The sequence below is a fragment of the Periplaneta americana genome, chromosome 1, assembly GCF_040183065.1.
Source record: "Periplaneta americana isolate PAMFEO1 chromosome 1, P.americana_PAMFEO1_priV1, whole genome shotgun sequence".
NCBI lineage: Eukaryota > Metazoa > Arthropoda > Insecta > Blattodea > Blattidae > Periplaneta > Periplaneta americana.
The window spans coordinates 61,789,213-61,814,184 of NC_091117.1; the positions used below are offsets into that span (position 1 = coordinate 61,789,213).

General features: G+C 34.1%; 1 protein-coding gene across 7 annotated transcripts in view; it reads right to left on the reverse strand.

Moving 5' to 3' along the window:
• LOC138696326 (fibronectin type III domain-containing protein 5) overlaps positions 1-24,972 on the reverse strand; it is a 1,093,145-nt gene that overhangs the window by 484,238 nt on the left and 583,935 nt on the right. The window contains exon 4 of one of the 7 annotated variants that reach the window (XM_069821140.1): positions 20,269-20,322. The exons of the other annotated variants lie outside the window; for them this stretch is intronic. The gene's annotated coding sequence lies outside the window, so the exon portion shown is untranslated. The remainder of the gene's footprint in view (positions 1-20,268; positions 20,323-24,972) is intronic. 7 annotated transcript variants of the gene reach the window in all.

Below are 24,972 nucleotides of genomic sequence, written 5' to 3' on the forward strand. Positions count from 1 at the left end.
CCGAGGTTCACTCAGCCTCCTATAAAATTGAGTACCGGGTCTTCCCTGGGGGTAAAAGGCGGTCAGAGTGTGGTGCCGACCACACCACCTCATTCTAGTGCCGAGGTCATGGAAAGCATGGGGCTCTACCTCCATGCCCCCCCAAGTGCCTTCATGGCATGTTACGGGGATACCTTTACCTTTTACATAACAAAAGTGTTCAAAAGTATGAAAAGCTATTGCAGGTAATTATGTATAAATGTGCAGTGTGCAACATGAGTTTCACTCCATCTAATGTAGTAATAGACTTTGAACTAGCTATACATGCTGCAGTAGTGAAAAGTTGGCAATGCGTTACTAACATACTCGTAGGTTGCCGCTTCCATCTTACGCAAGAATGCAGAGGAAGTCGGGTATTTCTTCGCTATGGAATTGGCTGAGGTAAAACCGATAGATATTAGACTCGAGAAATTTGCAGATTATTTACTAGAAACCTACATCTACGAAGATGTCATTTTCCCTCCTACTGTATGGGCAGCCATGACTGCATCGATCTCTCACACAACAGATGGCTGTGAATCATTTTACAAGTATTTTAATGTCAGTTTTTACAGCAGTCATCCTTCATTGTATAAATTCGTGAATCAACTTTTGGACATACAAACTGAGACTTATGCAAGTTATATTAAACTGCAAAGCAATGAGGAAAGAAAGTAGGCGCAGTCTCAATGTAAAGTCAGCCAAATGCAAAAGAAACATATTTTGTAAATTGTTCAGTTTCCGGGTAGGATTAGTAAAACCCTCGTCAGTAAGTATGCAGTATCCGGATAGGATTAGTGGGTCCCTCGAAAAGCGGTGAGCAGTTTCCGGATCAAAGTGTGCAGTTTCCACATGCCCCAAGTACTGGATGAGGTACTGGACGAAGTACTGGACTGTCAGCGCACGGGACTCTTGTTTGGTAAAGTTGAGCAAAACAAAACAAGGACCACTTTAACAATTACACTAATATATAGAACTTAAATTGTTTATACTATGTACACTAGAAAACTTTATTTTTACTATATTATGCTATCATAAAAAATGTAGGTCTACATTGAACTTACATTAATTACACTTTTATGTACAGAATTATATATTGTAATGCAAGGTACTTCATTCCATAACACTTATTTTGTAAATAGTGTGAATATGTTTATTAATGTAAGCCTATATTATTTATGATTGTAAAAATAGCGTATTCTAGTGTACATATTGTCAAGGGGCTGTCAGACATTGACTGTTTTCAAAAGCCTATTGTCAAAAAGACTAGAATATGTTGTAAAATATGATTTTTTAATATATATAAATTTTTCTTAATTGCATTAATTCCTTTTGTCCAAATTATCTTATTTAACACTAAATTATAATTGTTTAACTCTTAGAATTACATTATCTAAACACAATTACATTTCGCCATTATTATTATTATTATTATTATTATTATTATTATTATTATTATTATTATTATTATTGTTTACCGAACTAGGTTTTACCTTTCGTAGCAACCTCACATAAGCATTCAAGGTTAGAATTTGAACCCTGAAACTCCAGGATATACTAACCGATAACTTTCCTAACTTGTTTGGGAACGAAAATGGGCTGCCTGCTTATGACAGACGGGTCCCGTTCCAACACCGATGTGGTGCCATCTTTAATGTCCTTCGAACTACTGCTGCTCCAGCTGATCCTGATTTCCGGCGTTTGCTTTCGTCATTGGTAGGGTTGGGGTGTGCTGCTCTTATGGTGGGGGTTGATTGCTTGTGTGTTGTATACGCCCGTCTGTCATAAAGGTACATTACCCTTTTTAAAATTGTAAAACTTTTAACGTTTCTAACTATAGAAAGCTTTAAAGTTTTAATCAAGTATTAAAGTGAACATAAGAAACAATAAATCTATAGGATTATTTTTCTTTAAACTCACTTCTTAGCAAAGATAAGACGATATATTTTTCGCCACTTTTAACAAACCCTACAGAATGAAAAAAAGAACAACACTAGGCATTCCTAAACTTTATGTACGAAGAATTCCGTGTATAAAACAGTTCATTAGTTCATGTAATCATCACAGTAAGGACAAATAAGAGCAGAAGTGAAATTCAAGAAGAAAATTATTGCAGAACTATGCGTTTAACAAAACTTTTCTAGAAAGTTTGAACTGAAAATAAAATACCGATGGAATGTGAAATATGAAAGTGAATGTTGCAATAAACGTTACACAGCAGAGAGAAACTATAAGCCGCAAAAGAATGTTCTATTACGCTGAAAGTTATAAAAGAAACCAAAGATCATTTTACAGATATCTAGTGCCAAGATGAAAATTGATATTCTAATTTTAATATTTCATGTGTTTCTCTGACATGTCACTTTCTAGAATGTAAAATTAATCCAGTCGAATATTTATTTCTTCTTGTAACGAACATAAGCTCCCACTGGGAATTATAAACAGAAAGTATTATGATGATGTAAAAAATAATGGTGCGTAGTGTCTACGTGTGGGAAGAGTAAAAGTTTTCAAGCTGTAAATGCGCAGCAACCTCTTCAAAATGTTTTGCAATAAGAGTCGATAAATTAGAGTTAAATATAACACACTATATTCAGTATTCTTCAGAATTTAAAAATAAAAAAATTGCTTTATTACACCTAAAATATGACATGAAAAATGAAGAATATAAAACCAAATTAATTGTTCTTAAATTATTTTTCAAATATTTGATGAACACTTTTATTTGGCTTAAAAACTTTATAATGTGAACTACGATATAATAATTGTAAATCACTGATTCAGATGGATCAGGCATTGCACTGGTTTATTTGTTCGTTTATTGTTGGTTATCTAGGAACATTCACTAAATCGTTGACACTCTGTAACTGAACTGTAGATGAGAGGTTAAAAATGTCTTTTTTTCCCTTGCCTTGCCTTCTCGCACTTGTTCTAGTTCAGGGCTGGACACATTATGTGATTCTGAGAAATGAGCGCTGTGTGCTTTAAAGAGCGGGTCTTGCGAGCGCTGCGACGTATGCATACTGTACGTCATTCAGTGTTGGTGCAGTGGTGACTCTGCAGTATGATGGTGAACTTTGAAGACGTAGCTTCCGCTCATACATTAAAGCGGCCCGCTACTCCCAATGCTTTTAATGTATTATAGGAGGAGGAGTTTTTTCGTAGAGAGCAGTGGATTAGCAAAGTGTTCAATGTGTCATAAAACACTCCAACTGATAAAGACGTTCACTATCCAACGGCATTATTCTTTACAACATGCTACTGAGTATGAAAAATATGTTGGTAATAAAAAGTTATGTATGGATTTTATAAAAATTGAAAAATTGTAAATTTAAATTTATGTACTATAATTGCAAATTGTATTGTATAATTATTAATTATAATTGTATTGTATAATTATTAATTTCAATTCAGAAATCCGCCTCTGAGCACGAGTTCTACTCTTTCAGGGGCGAGCTAAAGTTTCTCTGTATATTTTATGTTACAATTTAGCAAAATAATAAATAAATAAATAAATAAATAAATAAATAAATAAATAAATAAACAAATACATAAATGAACGCCATAAATTAATACAACTTAAAGAAAATGTTTCTCAGGTACATTATATTAGAGTACGGTATCTATTTGATATTTATATTACATTATAAGTTATCATACATTTAGTAATATATAATTTTAAATTATACAAGTATATGATATATCATAGTATAGTATATTACAGGTCATGATATATCATATATCATATGTCACGTCATGTCATATCATATATCACATCATATCATATCATATATCATAACTCATATATATCATATCATATATTATGTATTAACAGGATGACAATAATGCACTTAGTGAATCGGCTATGAGAATTAGCTACAAAAATTTGCCACGAAATTGCAAGGGAACTGAAAACATTCAACGAAGGTGAATTCATCAAGCGATGTTTAATTACATTGGCAGATGAACTCTGTCCACAGCAAGTAGGGAAAGTGGAAGCCATACGCCTGTTTCGTAGAACCGTGGTGAGGAGATTGCAGTATGTGCGTATGGGTTATGTAAATAAGCCTAATGATTTGTGTGTGTGCATACAGCGAAGTTTATTTCATTAAACTAATAAGAGTGTTATAAATTCTGTACTGGACAATGGATTGATGTAATATCCTTATAAACTAGCCTATTACGTACTGACAGACTGACTGACTAGAACAACCATGGCTCTTGTTATATCAATGCAGGGAAGGTAGCTGTAATGCGAGTCCGCCACTGCGTGAGCGTTCTGCTCTGGCTTGCCTTGCGGAGCGAGAGCAGCTCTGGTCGACTATATGGAGCCGCTCTCATGCCCGGCCCTGTTCTAGTTCATGACTCAATTTTCGCCGGGTCATTTTCTTTTTCTTCACGCTCTCGTTCTTTCAGCCTCTGATTTCTGTATACTATATAACGAAAATCTTTTCAATGTAATTTCATGCACTAATTTCGACTGTAACGTCACAACACTACCCAGAAGGAGCACTACCTGGCACTCCCACTAATTTATGCACTATTTTTTGTAAATTGTCGGAAAACCGGAGACATCAATAATTTCATTTGCACGAGGACATAGGACAGTAGCATAAACAAGGAAAACCGTCTTACAACGTCTGTCGCATTCACATAATAAGCAGTATTAAAATTGTATTTATTTATTTACTTATTTATTTACTTACTTATTTATTTACTTACTGATTTATTTACTTATTTATTTACTTACTGATTTATTTACTTACTGATTTATTTACTTATTTATTTACTTACTTATTTATTTACTTACTTATTTATTTACTTACTTATTTATTTACTTACTTATTTACTTACTTATTTACTTACTTACTTATTTATTTACTTATTTATTTACTTACTTGTTTATTTACTTGCTTATTTACTTATTTATTTACTTATTTATTTACTTACTTACTTATTTACTTACTTACTTATTTACTTACTTATTTATTTATTTATTTATTTACTTATTTATTCTGGTGTACTTAAGACCATCGGGCTTTCTCTTCCACACCAGGACGATGAGAACATGATTTTTCGCAGAAATCTCTGAAAAGACTTATTCCAGCCACTTAGCTAATAGCCAACTTATCCTCTACATTTTACGTAATTGGAAAGCAATAAACAAAAAGAAAAACAGAGTTGATTAAATCCAAGACGACGACGACGATAAAAATTCTGAAGAGTATGAATGGAGAACTATATGAAACCATGCAGTACATGATGGTAATTTAGAATTGTATACACAACAAGCTATTATACTACGTGAAGTGAATATAAAATTGGGATCTTAAGGTGGTCTTATGCAGGACGAATGGCTAGGAAAGAGCACGTGATAAAAGCCCTTGTTTACTAGAGTCGAGTTAAGGGACAGGGATTAATGATTTCTACCCGGTTTACTAGCTCTATTTTAAAAATAAACTCCACGACACGGCTTCATCTGGAAGTGAAGCGAAGGACTCTCTGGAGAGCTCATAGCCAATTTCCTTCTTACAGATCTTTATATACCACAAAACTTGTTGCGCCGAGCAACTCAAAGGAAAGTTAACTGCAGCAAGGCAATAAAGCGAACGGTAACGTGCATGGATTGAGATCAAACCAGATATCAATTCCGCTTTATATGGAGGGTTTAAAGTGGAGCTCAGATTTTATTCTCTCCGACATAATAAATTCAACTAATCACAATATTTTATCTATCAATAAAGTTCCCAAACTCAGCGCTTTATCCGTAAACTCATTTTGCGGAATTTTTTCCACTTGCGCTAGACTAAACCCGGTACACCTCTGGAATGTGTGGTCAGTCCAAAGATGATTTTTGACCCAACACAGCACAGAAAAAGCCACCGATGTGGTCTAAAAGTGCTGATGAGCGGTAATCGTTCGGGCGTGTATTCGAATTGAAATTTTAATCATTATCTGAATAGTTTTTCTCCTGAAGTTATCCCTAACTCCGAGACAAATGTCAAGCAATCCCATGGAGAATATTACCAATTTCATCGACGCTAGATAACAATGGAGTTGATGCAGCGTCTTCAAACAAGCGAGTAATTATAGTAACAGTAATAGTAGTAGTAGTAGTAGTAGTAGTAGTAGTAGTAGTAGTAGTAGTAGTGCTAGAAGTAGTTGTAGTAATAGAATTAGTATAATACTAGTAGTTCTAATAGTACTCGAAGTAGTAATAGTAGTAGAATTATCAGTAGTAACACCAGTAGCATTTGTAATAGTAATAGTAATATTAATACAAGTAGTAGTTTTAGTAGTGAAAGTAGTCGTAGTAGTAGTGATTGTAGTTGTAATAGTAGTGTTAGTAGTAATAGTAATAGCAATAATACACACCGGGCAGTATATGATTGTTACAGTAGGATTATTTAGTCCTGACAGTCGCCGACAATGTGCGCCTGGGTCAGGCGAGTCCATTCAGTTACGTCAAGGGTTGTACCGGTTAGTCAGTCACTTGCATTCAGAGCGATCGGATGTCACACGTGTGGTAGAGCTGTGTGTTTCCAGTACGGTTAAGCTGTATTGCATTTCTTTACTGATCACTCGCTCTTATCTCTACTCCGGAGCTCTCCCCACTACTCCTATTACTTCCCCTCTTTCGCGTCACCGAGCTGTCAGGACTGAATAATCGGTCTGTACTAAAGAGTAGAAACAATTGAAGTGTGGAATACTGTTTAAAAGCATCATCCTCCTTCAGGACAACGACAATTCTTATTGAGCAAAGAATTTTTTTTTTTTTTTTTTTTTTTTTTTTTTTTTTTTTTTTTTTTTTTTTGTAAATCTAATATAATGTAGTGAAAATATTTTGAGTTCAATCATAAGATTTATTTTTGATAAATCTTATGATTGAACTCAAAATATTTTCACTATAAAGAAATCCTTACTCATTCTCCATACAGTTCCGATTTATACCGGAGCAAATTTCACCTGTTCCGGCAGCTGAAGAAAAGCTTATGACGCAAAAAGTGTGCAAGGAATTAGTAAATTATTGATAAAAGTGGTGTAAAAATGACTACACAAACAACCAAATTTGTGTTCTTTCAAGAAGGAATAAAGAATCTGTCTAGTTGCTGGCTGAAGTGCATCGATAAATTGGAGCTATGTTAAAAATATTCATGGTTTGAACTATTTGTATGTTATATAATGTTCTAAATAAATAAGTGCGGATCAAATTTGAACTCGAATAATTAGGTTTGTAGTCCTCTAGGATCACTTCAGTTTATTTTCACCACGAAAAGTCATATAACATTAACAATGATTTTATTTTTACCATTATGAATAAGATATACTAATATAACTACTAATTAGGATTTCTGATGGTGGGGGGGATAGAATCCTAGATAGAGAATATCATACATAAAATTATTATTATCCTCATTTTATACGGCTCAAAGCTTGATCGCACTGAGTTGCTTGTCTTGCATCTTGACTATAATAATAATTATATCCATGAGCAGGCTTAAGATAAGATGTGTAATTCCTAAGTTATTGATTGTTGTCGACTTGCTGGTGATGATAATATTTACTTATATTATTTTCTTTGCTTACTTTATGCTATATTTTATTAAGTACCTACACTTGTATTAAAACAATTATATTTTGTAAGGGAGGATAGAAGTTATCCCTGGCAGGGATATTAATATGAATTTATGAGAAGATGATAACGTTCCGAAAGGGGAGGGAAATCCCCCTCATCCTCCCCGTTAATTCGCATCCTGCTAGTGTCATAGTGCCCCGGTCAACAATACACAACATACATTTGTCCATCTTTTAACACTAGGGGCTCCATCAGTTTGGAACCATTGTTAAGTTGAGGGAAATTCGGAGATGGACGGATAAAGGAAAATAGAAATTTTGCAAAAAGTTTTTTTCCTACCATTGCTTCTTTAAGGTCTCTTCTTAAATTAGAGAAGAAGCAAAATGAAAATTGATTAGCAGCAAAACTTTGTAAGACGTAAGTTCCTAAAATTAAAAATTGGTTCACATATACGTTACAAAAAAAATTCACCGATTTCAGTGTGGCTGTAATAGATAAACTGTGAACCACGAGTGGTAGGGGAAAGTAATGCTAGTAGAAAAAATTTACCGCTTAGAAATTTAAATTATTTTATGGAAAACAAATCAAGCATATTTGATTGAAAAGTCATAAGATAAAAGTTGAAATAACACAAAAGAGGCACCAGTAATGAAGGAACGTCAACAAATAGTTAGAGATTGTTTTTAAATTTAAAATAATAATAGTACATTATGCAACGAGCCTATAATGAAGGTAATTAAGAAGTGAGTATGGATATTTATGAAACGAGCGCAAGCGAGTTTCATAATTTTCATACGAGCTTCTTAATTACCATTATAGGCGAGTTTCATACGACTTTTTATTCTCGACCATATTTCTAACTTGATATTATTAATTTTTGAGCAATGTCCCGTATGTTGTGAGATGTGCGCAGACACGAAAGTATTGATTTTTTCCGAGGAACAGATGTCCACATTGACCTTGCTAGGCCTTAAGAACCTACAGAGATAACATTGACATTAAATTAGACATTGAAAAACGAGATGACAAATTGAATTTATTTGAATATTATTTACAATTAACGCTAAATATTATAGTAACAGAACATAACCTTCTGCGACAGTATTGGATTTCCAGCCTCCGTGACTTTTCGCTAATTCTCTTTCGATTGCATATCCGAGAATAATCGATACTTGCGGTTTTATAACGGTAGAAAGCTGACCTGTCATTGGCTGAACAGTTGTAACCTGAATCGTCATTGGCTCAAAGATCTGACCTTTAATGAGTAGGTGTACTTTAATGACATGCATTAAAGGTCTGCTACCAGTTGTATAATTACTACATTTCGGCATGGTCGAGCATAAAAATGTTTTCGTAATAGTATACGCTTTATCATTTCTTTACGTAATACTGATGTAGAGACCTGCAAATTAAAGTAACCTGTTTCATGCCAAACGAGGCGCAGATGTTTAATCCACTGTTTGCGACTCCAAAATAATTTATCGGTCTTGTGTAAGAGTATGTCATCATGTTAATATATAAATAGCACGGATGTATAACATTTATTGTGAAGTCCTTTCGGGAAAACATGGGTGTGACAGCAACAACGCTTCTTGCTTTGAGTAACGTCACTCACATTGCGACAGCCAACGGTGAGTCATACAAATATCATATATATATATATATATATATATATATATATATATATATATATATATATATATATTTTAAACGATAAATATACACAAAAACAAAAGTGAGGACTAAATAGTCAATACAAAGAGTACAATTTTCCAAACACACAAGTGGTACAGAGAATTCTGCTGAATAACAGAGAGACAGAGACTTGGGGTAATCCCCATAATGACGTTCAACTTCTATACAGGAACTAGGATAATGAAATCAGGTCAAATAAATACAATTTTCTGTAGAATTAAGTGTATCCATTGAACGGAATGAAATATAGGTAAGCTATGAATAATAGTAAATTCTTCAAAAATATGAATGAATTAATTTATTATTTATGTATTTATATTTATATACTGGACAACAGCCATTGACCAATGAAAGTCCAGCACAGTATATAACAATAATAGTAATAATAATAGTAATAATAATAATAATAATAATAATAATAATAATAATAATAATAATAATAATAATAATAATAATAATAATAATGTGGTGCCTTGTCGGTGTCACTTGTGAGGTTCAGACCTGTCTTCGGACAGTTGATTCAACAAGAATAATAATAATAATAATAATAATAATAATAATAACAATAATGTGGTGCTTTGTTGGTGTCACTTGTGAGGTTCAGACCTGTCTTCAGACAGTTGACTGAACAACAACAACAATAATAATAATAATAATAATAATAATAATAATAATAATAATAATAATAATAATGTGGTGCCTTGTTGGTGTCACTTGTGAGGTTCAGACCTGTCTTCGGACAGTTGACTGAACAATAATAATAATAATAATAATAATAATAATAATAATAATAATAATAATAATAATAATGTGGTGCCTTGTTGGTGTCACTTGTGAGGTTCAGACCTGTCTTCGGACAGTTGACTGAACAACAACAACAACAATAATAATAATAATAATAATAATAATAATAATAATAATAATAATAATAATAATAATAATAATAATGTGGTGCCTTGTTGGTGTCACTTGTGAGGTTCAGACCTGTCTTCGGACAGTTGACTGAACAACAACAACAACAACAACAACAATAATAATAATAATAATAATAATAATAATAATAATAATAATAATAATAATAATAATAATTAAAGCCGGGGTTTCTAAGCACAATCAAACAGTAAAATAAGCAAGCAAATAAGCACGAAAAATGGCGAAAATAAGCACCAAAATAAGCAAAAACGAATACACGGAAACAGTAAAATAAGCACAAAAAAAGCAAAAACGAATACACGGAGATATTATGATAAATTATTTATTTCGTAGAACTCTTACATTATTATTATTATTATTATTATTATTATTATTATTATTATTGAAAAATGTATCACTAGAACTCGGTTGTTCACCCACATTGCTTTTAATCAGCTGCTGGTTTAACTTAGATTTATTCATAAATCTCTCTTCATGCCGCGTTGTATTAATATGCTGCATAATGTCATATTTTTTCTTCGCAGAAACATTCTTTTCACATACCAAACAAAATAAGACACTGCCGCTTCACGGAAAATTTTACTTCCAAACTCATTTAAGCATTTGTGTAACAATGCTGATTGAGGGATTTTTGTGGGTGGCGTTCCTTAACTACAACAGCGAGCAATCTCACACATCTTATTGAACCAACGCGTGTTGCACAACTTACACACTGCAGTTTGGAACTCGGTCGGTGATTCACCATCCATGCACATGACATTCCGATAACGCGATAAGTGCGATAACCTATTAACCTGCCTAGTCGCAGAAGCTTGGCAGGGAATCCCAAGGTTCTTTCCTAATTAGAACTACGCAGTATTATCTCACAACATCCTGGGTCATACCTTAGCATTGCTTTATTACGCATTCGACTGAAGTTAATTTTTTATTAGCCAATAAAAAAAGAGGGAATCAGTGATAAATGACGGCTAGAGTGAAATATGCACTTTTAAAATTATAATTTTGGGTAAAATGTGCTGGTTAATTAAAAATCGTAAAATAAGTAAGCGAAAACGTTTTCCTCCGAAATAAGCATTTAAAAGCACTAACAAACATAGTTAAAACTACTTATCTAAGTGTGTCTTACGAAGTATAACCTTTTTGCTTACCTTTAAAAGTGTGGAAAAGAATATGCATTTTGCTTAGAAATCCGGGCTTTAATAATAATCGTAATAGTAATAATAATGCATTAAAACAGAATGTCCTGCAAAATTCACAAATCGAAATCCACCAACTTGAACGTAAACAGGAAGTCACAAAAATAAGCAACATAACGTCAGAAGAAAACAATGCAATTAGTTTCTATGCACATATTATGTCCGGAAATGCTTGGTTTCACAACACGTATTAATCGGAAGGTCTTTATCTCCCATATGAGGAGGTGGATCCCAAAGTGTCCTCAGTCCTTTTTTTTAGATTTTAACTTGCTTTATTAACGTTTCAATTTGTCTTTTTTAAGCCTATACATAACTGTGTAATTTTATTTAACAGACTCTCCTCAATCTTCACTTGATGTCTGCATATGTTTTTTCAAACGGATCTAGGGGCGTCAAATTTATTTTATCAGTGTTTGTCGCTTTTCTCATTATTTGTCATTTGGACTTGGACCAATTTGAAATCCACCTCTTCATATGTGTTTCTCTGCGCCACAAGACACTGTTTAACCGTTTGGCAGTTGTATTAAAACAGCACGTGGACTTTTTGAACATATTCTCTATACTCTACTGTAGAATGTGAAAGTCTATAACTAGGAAACCAAGCATTTCCGGACCTATACTAGTCCTTTAAGAACCATGACCGACCAGCTGGTTGCTGGCCTCACGGCTACATGCCGAAGCAGAGGTGGACGATCATCCATCCAGAATGAAGGAAACTTGTGGTTAGCACAATGATCCCCCAGCCGTTATAGCTGGCTTTTGTAACCGGATTTCGCTACCTATACTAGCTCCCCAAGTGCATCACGTTGCTGGGTGGTCACCGGTCCCATACACTTTTCATGAGAAAATTTCTTCCCCGTGAAGACTCGAACCAGCGCGCATTCCGTAACGCGAGTCCTAAGCATCGTGCCTTAGACCACGACGGTACTGTGGGGGACCATTTCCGGACCTATATACAATTTTTTTCATTGTTTGCATATGAGTAACACACTCCTTAACTTAGGATGCCATTTATTTTAGGACACACTGTATATTGCATACCACTATAGCATGGACAGCTAGACCCGCTTAAATATCACTGTGAATTTTCCTAATGCTAGAAGTAGTGTTTTCCTTCCCAGTTTAAAAAATTCGTCCAACTAAAAGTTGGGCATGGGAAATCGTCATTAACGGGAATAGGGAGCATGGAGGTAGAGCTCCATGTTTTTATGATCTCAGCAGTAAATGGCGTGCTGTGATTAGTACAAAGCTCCGACCTTCTTTTACCCCCGGGAAATATTCAGTATTCAATTTACAGGAGACTGAGTGAACCACAGGGCCGTTCTGGAAGTCTGACGAGAAAAATCCCGCTACCTCCCAGTCCGTACCCAGTTACTGTACCAATTGAGCTACATATTTACACGCTTGTGTGTATGCGGCCTCACAGGACATCATCTTGACGAATTCGATTCCCTTGGACAACAACGGTTATCGAGAGAATTTTCTTACTGGTCGAAACAGCGAAAATGCATATTGGATTGGAGGAGCTGCTGTTGCTCGGTTAAGGCTGGTTCACAATAAACCGGGAACGGAAACGACAACGAGAACGGAAATTATGTTAAAATAAATGTATTTAAATGTGAAAATTTACAATTGAGGCGCTGACATGGGAAAGGTAGTAAATGCCAAAAACAAAATTTTTCAGGGGAAGCAAAAAACAAATTTATGAACACTTTCTCACTTACATTATTACAGAAACTGCTTTAAATGAAAGACATACACATGTTTGTGTTACATATGAAATTTGAAAAGTCTGGCACAGATTTATCTGTGAAATCCTATTTTATGAAAATTCAACATTGAAATCACTCCTTAGCCAAACTGAGAATTAACGTTATTTATACATTATGCATACATTTTTCGGTAAAATTCATGATACTTTTCATCGAGGAAGTCTAACATAGATAACAAGTCTCTCTTTTTGGCATCAGGGACGACTGGTCTTCTTTCAAGGCGTTGCAAGCACTGCAAGTTAGTGATTGACGTTAATGACTCTCCTTTCTTAAAAATCTTGTGCTCTGTCCACATTTCAAGGTCATTAAATGACTGTCTTATTTTTATTAGAGGAAAATCAGCTCTTGAGAGTCTAATCAAGTTGAGGGTTCTGATTTTGATAGGAGTTGTATTCAAAAACTTGTCACATTCTGCAGAAAAGTCGAAGAAATCCTCATCCTTCATCATTATTACATTATTAGGCCTTACCTCTTCTGTAACTATGGTCTTTTATCTTTTTTTTCTTTTCTCTATGATGCCAAATTCCCTATCACATGGCATCTAGGAATGTTCTGAAACCAGGAATTTCAAGTCCACTGAATCAAAATGTTTCTTGGCAATAATGTAGATAAGGACCATTAGAATCATCCGATTCTTATTCTGCCCTGCACAGTTATCAGCCCATATTTGTCTAGACACACTCTGATGTTGTAAAAGGAGTTACTGCCTTCTCCGCGCCAACAGCTATGCACATACAACTTACAACATCTAGTGACTACGTTTCCAACTTCGTTTCATTACATACGGACATACTACCTTCTCTGTGCCATTGGCATGGCTATTTGCTACCTTCTGAATGAAAAACCTAAAAATTCGAATTTTTGGCAGTTACGACCTTTCCCATGTCAATGCCTCAATTAACTATTGTGAATGCTCACATTTAAATACATTTATTTTAACATTTTCGTTATCGTTCTCGTTGTCGTTTCCGTTCCCGGTTTATTGTGAACTAGCCTTTACGTGGAGTTCGCCGCAATAACTAGCGCTACCAACTATCACGTAAAGAACATGATAAATTTTACATGCTGTCAATGTGGAAAGGGCGGTGAAGAATGATATTCCTATGTAAGGGGAATTGAAACGTTTTCTAACCAAGGACTCATTTTACAGAGCCAGGCTATGCTATTGCTTATAACGTTATAAAATAGGGGCTGGGCCTAAAACATCTAAAAAATGAGATGTTGCGTATAATATGGTATCTTACATTTTGTGTCTAATGCAGTGGTTAGTTTGCCAACATCTCAACAGATCGCAGAAGTACACAGATTTTACTTTCCTGGTAACTTAACAAACTGTTGCATTTACCTACCTATAACTTCAAAACACTAAAACGTCACTTATCATGTTTTATATTAATTTATATTTAGCGATCCTTTTCCAGTGTCGGTCACCTTGGTTAGCTGAAAGTTGTATGTCAAGCTGTATGACGTCACACATGATTCTACGTTGCTAACGAGAAAGACAAGCTTCGGCACGAACCGGAGTCACGTAGTTATTATGGTGTAGTCATGGCCATCTTGACAATAGCCTAATATAAGTTCATGTTCAAAGTTCTAAAAACCAAAAGGATTGATATATTAAACTGATGTTAAACGTGCATTGATATATAAACGTGTTCAATGTTGGTCATGTTATGACTAAGAATGTGACGTCATGGCCGGAGTCACGTGATTATTATGGTTTAGTCGTGGTCATCTTGACAATCACATAATATAAATTCATGTCCAAAGTTCTGAAAACCAAAAGGTTTGCTATATTAAACTCATGTTAAACGTGCATTTATGATATAAACTTGTTCAATGTTGGCCATGTTATGACTAAGAATGTGACGTCGTGCCGTAGCCTGTCTTTCTCGTTAGCTACGTGATTCTACCAATCGTTGCTGTGTAGACCAATACCTGATGACTACTGAATTTTTGTCCGCTTTGAATAATGTAAGCATATAGTTCAAACTACGATCGCACCTTTTGGTAAATCGAAGCACTGTATCATGAGAGAATATTACGAAAGTTCCTATTAGTTTCTGAAATTTGTGGATGAATTGTTGAAAATTCCATTAAAACTTGTGTCCGTCCTTGTTAATTGAGTCAACTTGGTGAAAATTATTTACACTCATATGGAGAGGAAGTTTTCATGGTAGTGGGTGGTTGGGTGGAATAATGAACGTATGAATCTAATTTGAAACCCAAACACTTGATGACAAGTGTAATAATTGAAGCTCAGCTTCCAATTTCGACAGTCTAGGACAAACAAAAACAAAACCAAATACTCCACCACTGCTCTGAGAATAAGCGACGACAGCAAGCTTATAAATAATAGTTGGATTTTTAACACTGAAATATTGCAGAAAAAGGGTAACGCATTTCATTTTATATTTTTAATATAACGTACCTATTCAAACCGAAGTTTGAGTAACATGTTCTTATTTTTCTACATTACTTCTACCGTTGATGATGGGGATAATGATAGTCATTGTGGTGTCAATGGTGATGTGACATCACAGTTGAATGTGGTAATTATAGAAAGGCTTATACGGAAACTGAAGATGATGATAATGATAATGATAATGATAATAATAATAATAATAATAATAATAATAATAATAATAATAGTAATGGTTGTACGAAAGATACAGGGTGATTCACGAGCATTTACCGCCACTTACGGAACTTATTTTCGAAGATGTTCTGAGGAAAAAATGTCGTATAAACATGTGTCCTAATCTCAATATTTTCAGAATTACGCTAATTTGAAGTTGTAAGTAAAATACCTTTTTCATTTATTTTTAAGGGTAAAAGAATATTACAAATAGAGAATTAAGTATTCAGTAGTATCATTTCTTTAATTCTGAAGCTAAAAATGTGTTGTTAATTGCTTAGTACAGATTTTGTTTTTCAATGTTTAACTAAAAATTACATTATTCTTACACACTTATCACAAAAATTGTTACAAATCATACGACTTCAGGAACTTGATTCTTTACAGTTTAATTATGCATCCTAATGTACAGACTTTAAGAATTTAAAAGGGAAGCGTGATTTGCAACAATTGCTGTGATAAATGCGTAAGAAAAATGCAATTTTGTAGTCAAAAATCGAAAAAAAAAAAAAAAAAAAAAAAAAAATTCTGTACGAAGCAACTATGGAATTCACAACACGTTTTTAGCTTCAGAATACTAACCAATTAAATAAATAATTCTCCTGAATAGTTCATTATTTATTTGTAATATTCTTTTACCCTTAAAACTAAAGAATAATTATATTTTACAAACAACTTCAAATTAATGTAACTCTGAAAATATTGAGATTAGGACACATGTTTATATGACATTTTTGCTCAAAATGTCTTCGGAAATAAACTCCGTAAGTGGCGGCAATTCCTCATAAATCACCCTGTATAGTAGGCCTAATGAACTAAATACAAATGTGTCATTTCTCTTGACGTTCACTTTAACACTTGTTATAAAATAAACAGCTTGAGAAGAACTTATTTAAAAGTGTTAAAATTGCTAAAACAGAAAGGAAATAGCCTATACTCTGTTGGAAGGAGTGAGTAAAGAAAGAATGATGCTGAAACTGGTCAGGAAGAGAAAAAGGAATTGGTTGGGTCACTGGCTGAGAAGAAACTGCCTACTGAAGGATGCACTGGAAGGAATGGTGAACGGAAGAAATGTTCGGGGCAGAAGAAGATATCAGATGGTAGACGACATTAAGACAGTATACGGATCTTAAGCGGAGACTAAGATGATGGCAGAAAATAGGAAAGATTGGAGAATGCTGGGTTTGCAGTGAAAGATCTGCACTTGCGAAGAAAACTATAGATGAATGAATATTTTTATAACGGACGGCACCATTTCGATCCTGGTTTTGTGTGTTCTACAGCGTCTGGTGAACTACTGCTGCATCGTTAGTCTAGCTTTTAAGGCGAACTGTTGTAACAGTAGGTGTTGAACTGTTGCGACAGACGCTGACGAAAATCGTAATCAGTGTCGAAATGGTGCCGTCCGTTACACAATGTATATTACGATATTACGTTTTCTTATTTTTTTTTTTTTTTAAGTTTAACACTTTGAAAGTTTTAAGTTTTTATAAAGTTTTATGAAGAAATGTCTCTGAAATCAATTTCTCTAGCCTTGTATCGCTTCTTGTTCGTCTTTCACTATTTGGAGTATTCGAATATTAACAATTGAAGGGCTCCCTGCAAAAACGACGTAGCTTCATTTTTACTAAGTTGTGGAAAACAACAAAAAAATTATAAAAATTCAAATCTTAACTGAGCTTCTTTCCTTATTCAGAGTATGTCCTAGATGCTTAGAAGTTTCATTTGATGCCTCACTCATCTATTAAAATGAATAATTCAGGGTGGTAAAATATGAACAAGTAATGGTGCTATCCCCTTGCTGCAATAAAATTGGACATAATTAGCCACATTTTGTACTGAACACACATTTACTATGCAAATATCATAAACTACGACACGAGACATACTGTAGCATATATATACCATCTGTTTCGAGAAAAAAAGTGTTTTAAATGAAACATTTCATAGTGTGTCTTGGGCAAGTCATTAATTTAATTGACCAATATTCCCAGTCAGTTTAAGAGAGCAGTGTATTATGGTAATGAATGATTGAAATAATTTTGGTTTTGTCCTTTAAATGTGATGAAATTTGATCCGAATAAATGTAACTTTTTTAAATTCCTTTGCAGAAAGAAAAGTTACATTTGTTCGGATGAAATTTCTGGACATTTCAAGGACAAAACTAAAATTCTTTCAATCATATATTATCATAATACACTGCTCTCTTAAATTGACTGCGCATATTGGAAATTAAATCAATGACTTTCCCAAAACACGCTATCAAATGTTTCATATAAATTTTGTGTTTGAAATATCTCAAAGAATAACTCCTGAAATTAATGACATTACTTACAGTTCACTCTGTATTTCTTCAGGAGCTGCCTTCGTTTCGCATCGAAACCATTTGGAATTCCACTGTAACTTACTACCAAATGCTCAGAATCACATCGTTCTTGCATTGAAAGATCAGGCATATTTTTAACGTATGAAACAAAACATTTTTACCAAAAAGCGGGGCAGAGTCCTTTTTGCAGAGAGCCCTTCAATTTCCCCGTAACGGATTACCAATCTGTTGCTGGCAGAGATGAGATTCTTGAGAGTGTATTACGAGGGAGGATGGAGATAGACATAAATTAATAACACAAAATCTGAAAGTTAACAATATCCTTGGGTAGAAGAATGTAGATAAAGATGGCTGAACCATGTACACAATGTGGAGGATGACAACCTCCTAAAAATGTTATTTTATAAACAAAAACATAGAAATGTGAATGTACATACAAAAAAAGAGCTTGGTCAATGAGAATACACAACGGACAGAGGCTAATTACATTCAGATAAGGAATAATAAGAAGCAGTCGTCTTTGAAATTACTGTCAAAAGTACATAATAAATGAAGAGTGATTCAACTGGACTCTTCTTTGAGTTTTATGATTATAAAATCTGTTACTTCGGATTGCAGCTTGTTGAAGCAACATTGAAACGATTCAGCATGTTAATTTCAACCCGTAGCGAATGCGACTAATGAAGTAAACTAGCGGTTTCATTTGCGGTCGATGTGTGGGGGTTGCGGTCAATAAAGTATCTGGTTTACGTTTGTTGTCATTGCACCAAATGCCTAACAAAGTTTGCTGATCAGGGAATCCTCATTATCGTGTGGTTTATTCATTGTCTCAAAGGAATGCTGTCAATAATGCCACTTTATATGGGTATTATTACTATTTGAATAATACGAAGGCCAAAATTACAAAAAATTTTGGGACAAAGTAACATTTAGAGCGACAAAAATAGAAAGATGTTCCAAAACTTTGAATCTTTGAATAGTTTATTAATAATACAACAGGATAATGACTCGATGGTAATTTGATAATCAGCTCTAGGATATTATTTAAAGGAAAACGACAACTAATGTATAGCTTTACTCAAAAGTCGGAAAAGAATTTTATTTTCACAGAAATTTCTGTTTCAATGTTTCACTAATGTTATGTTAAATGAAATAAACACCAATTCAAGATATGTATGTATGTATGTATGTATGTATGTATGTATGTATGTATGTATGTATGTACGTACGTATGTATCCAATGCCTACTCATTTCACTATACGTGATTCGGATTCCGCATATTGCGGATAGATGGCAGGACTGTGACCCATTTTCTAGTTGCACACCACTTCGGCAGGCCACACTGTACATGATGTGTATCTGTGGAGAGTTCTGTCGTGTACGTCGATGAATGTGTGAGTAAGTGTTCGTGTAAGTATAGTGTCTGGAATGAGTGAAGATGATTAAGGCGAGGAAGGTAAAAGGGAAAACTCGGTGCCGGCACGTAGCCTACTTCTGTCGAATAGCACCAAGAGGGCCGCCAGGCTTAAGGTCCCCGTCCGGTGGACGAATCATTATCAACAGTGACATATGCCTTCTCTTCATATGCACTGCGGAGAGATTTGGGATTTAACCCAGGCATATTGGTGCGCAATCTAGTGCAGCGCCATCTCTCCTATTCCCGAAGTAGAAATTTTACATGAAAATTTCTGAGCCCGCCGGGAATCGAACCCTGGCCGGCTGAGCGAGTTAATGTTCTTGTTTAATTCATACAAAAAATAATGGTTTTGTCACTACAAACTACAACTGTCATTATTTGATATTACAGTACTATGAAAATTTGTATACATCAGGTTGAAATGTTGATCGTAAGATGATATTTTTGCGTTATGAAACAATGTTTGCTACTGTATTACCATACATTCGCGTTACAGTTGGAAAGACCCTAAAACAGCAACCACGTAATCAGATCAGCCGTGATTCGATTGCATTACTTGACATTTTTCAGCAAATTCCATACACATTAACTCTATTTCACACTCACATAGTCAAATTTCATAATTCTTTACACACACACATTATTAAATTTTTAAGCTTACTGTACATGTGCAGCTATGCCTTAAACTGTGCCGACCTCTTACGTCGGGATGAATAATCGGAGTTAAGAGTCCAACAGATTCATCTGTACCTGTAACACACGAAAAAATAAGAGGTATTATTGAAGTAAAACATATTACATTTATGCAACCCAGGACTAGGACTGGGTTATTTTTTCCAAAAAAAAAAAAAAAAAAAAAAAAAAGGCCAAGATATCATTTTACATTTTTTTGTACTAAAATCGGCATAAATTTAGTACTGGTATTAATGTACAGGCAGAAAAATTGACTATGAATTTATTAATGAAGCTTGTTGTTTATGTTGGAACATTGACAACAATAATTCTTATATGAGAGTAACAAAATTCTAACGACGTGCTTCATAAGTTCCAGTTAGTGTAATTCATATTATATTGTTTTTGTAAAATGGTACTCTACCACAATATAGTAGAGTTGCTAGAAAATTATGAAAAAACTGTATTATATTATATTATCATTATACACCGTGTCCACACTAAGAGTATGGTATACAGAAATAATAGCTTACAATTTCACAACCGTATATTTTAAGATAAAGCTCAATCAATAGAAAAACTCTCCAAGATTTCGTTTCATACCTTTTCCACGGCCATTGTTGTGTCCAATGTTTTGTTTCAAGCTTATTGTTGCATGGCAAATGTCATGTGAAAGTTTCGTTTGAAGCTTATTGCTGCATGAATGAAAATTTGCATTTATCAGTCTAGTTCCTTGCCAATAGAAGTGTGGACGGTACAGAAACTCAAACCGGATGATTGTCGCAAGAGAGATAATTTCAGTGATGAGATGATTCGGCGTATCGATGAAAATCCCAGGTATGTCGATGTGTTGCTATTCAGTGATGAAACAACCTTTCACGTTTGCGGGAAGGTTAATCGTCATAATTGCAGCATATGGGGTTCTCAGAATCCCTACAGAATGATTGAACATGAAACAGATTCGCCAAAAGTCAATGTCTGGTTGGGAATGCACAAAAATGTAGTAATTGGCCCATTCTTTTTTATTGAGCCTACAGTAACGGGATGTCACGTACCTTGATATGCTGGAGAACTTTGCTATTCTGCAATTTCCGCCAGGTTTAACATTTCCGCAGGATGGTGCTCCACCACACTTCCATCGAAATGTTAAAATGTTTTTGGATTTAACCTTCTCAAGCAATTGGATTGGTAGGGGTGGGCCAACTTCTTGGCCATCTAGATCCCCGGATTTAACTCCTTTGCCGTTTTTTGCGTGGGGATTTATTAAAAATTTTGTGTACAGCAGAAAAGTTCGTAATTTGATTGATTTGAGACAGCGTATCGTTCAAGCAGTTGAGCTTTTAACACCTGATATGTTGGTGAACACCTAGTGAGAGGTTGAATATCGTTTTGGTACCTGTCGAGCTATAAATGGTGTTCATGTTGAAGTGTAATAGTGGAAATGAAAACTTTTTCAGTTACCCTGTACAATGCAGAAGAAATTTATTTAATAAACTTTATCCAAGTTACGATATAAGCTGTAATTTTAGTATACTTTTAGTGTAGACACAGTGTATGATATTATATTAAAAGTGATTTTATTACATTATTATTAATTTTTTTTTGGAATTTAATGGTTTCCAGATTTATCGTAGCCTATATAATGATTTTTTTTTTCCTTCGGCAATAGTTTGACTTACTTCTTGTTTGACGGAAACTAATCGTACCCCTTTTGATTTCTCTAAAAGTGAATGGATTCTGATTCGAGTTCTCATGATGAAGAAATATTCCTATGGCTTTTCGACCAGTGTATGGGACCGGTGTCCGTCAAGCATCCTGATGAATTTGGAGAGCTACGATAGATAGCGAAATCCCGTTACGAAATCCAACTACAATGGTTGAGGGATCATCGTACTGACCACATGTTACGCCTGTACTAGTTGTGTGGTAGTGCATCTCTGCTGACACATGCGAACATAAAGTCAGCAATCGCCTTTTAAGTCTTGACCCTTCATGGCTTTGGTACAACGAATTTATTTTATTTTTAGTAATAACTGAATTTTTCAAGTTCGTCAATTTTAAAGCTATTATTATAAAATGTTACACATATTTATGCAGTTATCGGTAGGTACTCGTATATCCTGTATCAAAATTGGACTGCGTGGGATTGCTGATTCTCCAGTTAGTAGAATTTATTGTCTATTAATTACTGGTCGATACAAAAAATTTCCTGCATAATATTCTTAGTATGATTGACTTGAAATTTTGATCAAATACCGTATTTATTTATTTATTGATTGATTTATTTTATTTATTTAATTAAATTATTTTATTTATTTATTTTTTTATTTTAATTAATTAATTTTATTTATTTAATTTATTTATTCAATTAATTAATTTAATTAATCTATTTAATTAATTTGTTTAATTAATTAATTTATTTATTTTTAATTAACTAATTAAGTTATTTATTCGCATTTCACTCTCACATAATTCTCCATCTACTAAGATTTTACGACATATTTTTCAGATCTTTATTTTCCTCGTGTAATTTCTTCCTCTTATATTAAACAATTCTACACTTATTTCTCCCTTCAAGAGTGTCATTCGTGAAGATTTCAATTATGACGAAATACGAATGGAATTCCGTAATTCATTCCTTCTACAGTGAAAACGTTTACGATTCCTATGATGAAACACAGATAATTTGGATCTGTTCACATGAAAGAAGTAGAGCATGAAATATAATATGTATGTTTATTTTCTGTACGTAATTAATAAATTAATTTTGGTAATAATTTACGCGCTAACACTATGATCCAAGGTTAACCAAGATCAGGTTACCGGAATTTAAACTGACACACAGCGATACAGACAAGAAGAAAACTGCCCATAATTACTCAAATTGTGTACAATAATTAAATTTATAGTTGTTCAGCATTAGACATCAATTTAATTAGTACTTCAGTTGTTTGATACTTATAACGTAAAGATATTAAGACATTTTGTAGACAGCGCATAATTTCCTACCCTATATAAATCGCCTCCCATTTGTGACTAATAAGGGGAAAATTACGCGAGTAAATAGGATACTATGCGGCAAAGCGAATTAGCGACGCGGAAAAACTGTGCAACACAATGTGACGTCATTGTACCGGGACTTACACAGTCGTCTGGTCGACTGCAGCGCCCTGAACTACAAGGTCAAGTCGGTAGCTCGCCTTGTCGGGTAATACATCTCTTGTGTGTACAAACAATTGAAAGAGTGAGAATGAGATTGTTCAAAGCCACATTTTCAAGAAAAATAGTTTTTTTGTGAGAATTCATTTCTTACACATATGGGGAAGGTACTAGTAAAATATTATACAATTTACTTAATAAATGACGTAAGTATACGACGAAGAAATTATGACACCGTACTCTGATCTTTCAATACGCTCTCCTGCGAAATCTTATCTGTGTGGCTTAGGACTTAATCTTTTTCACCCTTTCAATTATTTATCTGGGTTTAATATCATATGTACGAGTATATTTTACCGTCGACATATTTTTAAACTTTGATTTTCATTATTTTTAAATTGTAATATTAATACATAAGAACGTAGAGAAAATCTAAATTCTTGAATTTATTAAATTATTCCTAGAAATTTTTAACTGCTTCGAGCGAGAACTATGTTCCAAAGGGCTGAACAATAATTAACTAAGGAAACAGCAATGGAGACGTGTACCTCATATTTAATACAATGCACCTGGCTCTTAAAAATATCCGCTAGGATTTTAAAGAGAATGGAACAGGTAAATTTATACCTTTTTCTAATAGATGAAGAATTCGAAATTTTGAAAGAAAGAAAGAAAACTAAAATCAATATCGATAATCAAATTACAGCGATAACTACGATTAACACATTTTATGTATGAACGTCGAGTATTTCCAGACCCTCCTCTGCAAGGACTGTCCGTTGAACTGTTGATTCCCAGATGTTCGTTTACTGTTGCAATTCATCTCATTGTCCTGCAGTCTCTCCACGCGAGGTGCAGGCATAATATATCACACAAACCACGTTGGGTACGCCTCTCATGTACTTAATTACCATACAGAGATATTACTCACGAAAGGTCAAAAGTAATGAAAGGTAACATCACATTCGAGTGCCTTCTTTAACTTTTATCATCAAAGAGAATATCTAGTACTGACATACAATTTTTGTCTGCTTTTCGTGTAATTATTTATCTTTACTTAACGATATTTTCCAACTATATAACATATTCAGAGATGATGGCACGACGGAATTACAAAGATTGTGGTGGAAAGACAATGGTAGGAAAAATCACACAGTGCTTGGGGAAAACCTATACCACTGCCATTTTGTTGCCACAAACCACGATACTATTGTTGAATAGAAAAAACTATAAGTTGCTTATCGCAATGATGAAACCTCTCCTTTCTTGGACATGAGGTTGACTACGCTTCAACCACACAGTATGGGCGTTTCTGAACTCTGCACAGCGGTCAGATGTAAATAAAAACAGGTTTCAGACATACAGACAGAGTACGCTTCGGTGGAACATAAATGTTACGCACTACCTGTTCGGAACATTTGATGTGAAAATATATAACCAATGTAAAGTTGCTACTCCTTGGTAGTCCTCTATAGAGTGTTCAATTCAACTAAAGCCTACATATGAGCCATTCAGAGCAGAAGTGGTGTAAGTCAAAAATGGGTAATGAGGATTAAAGTAAACATTCTG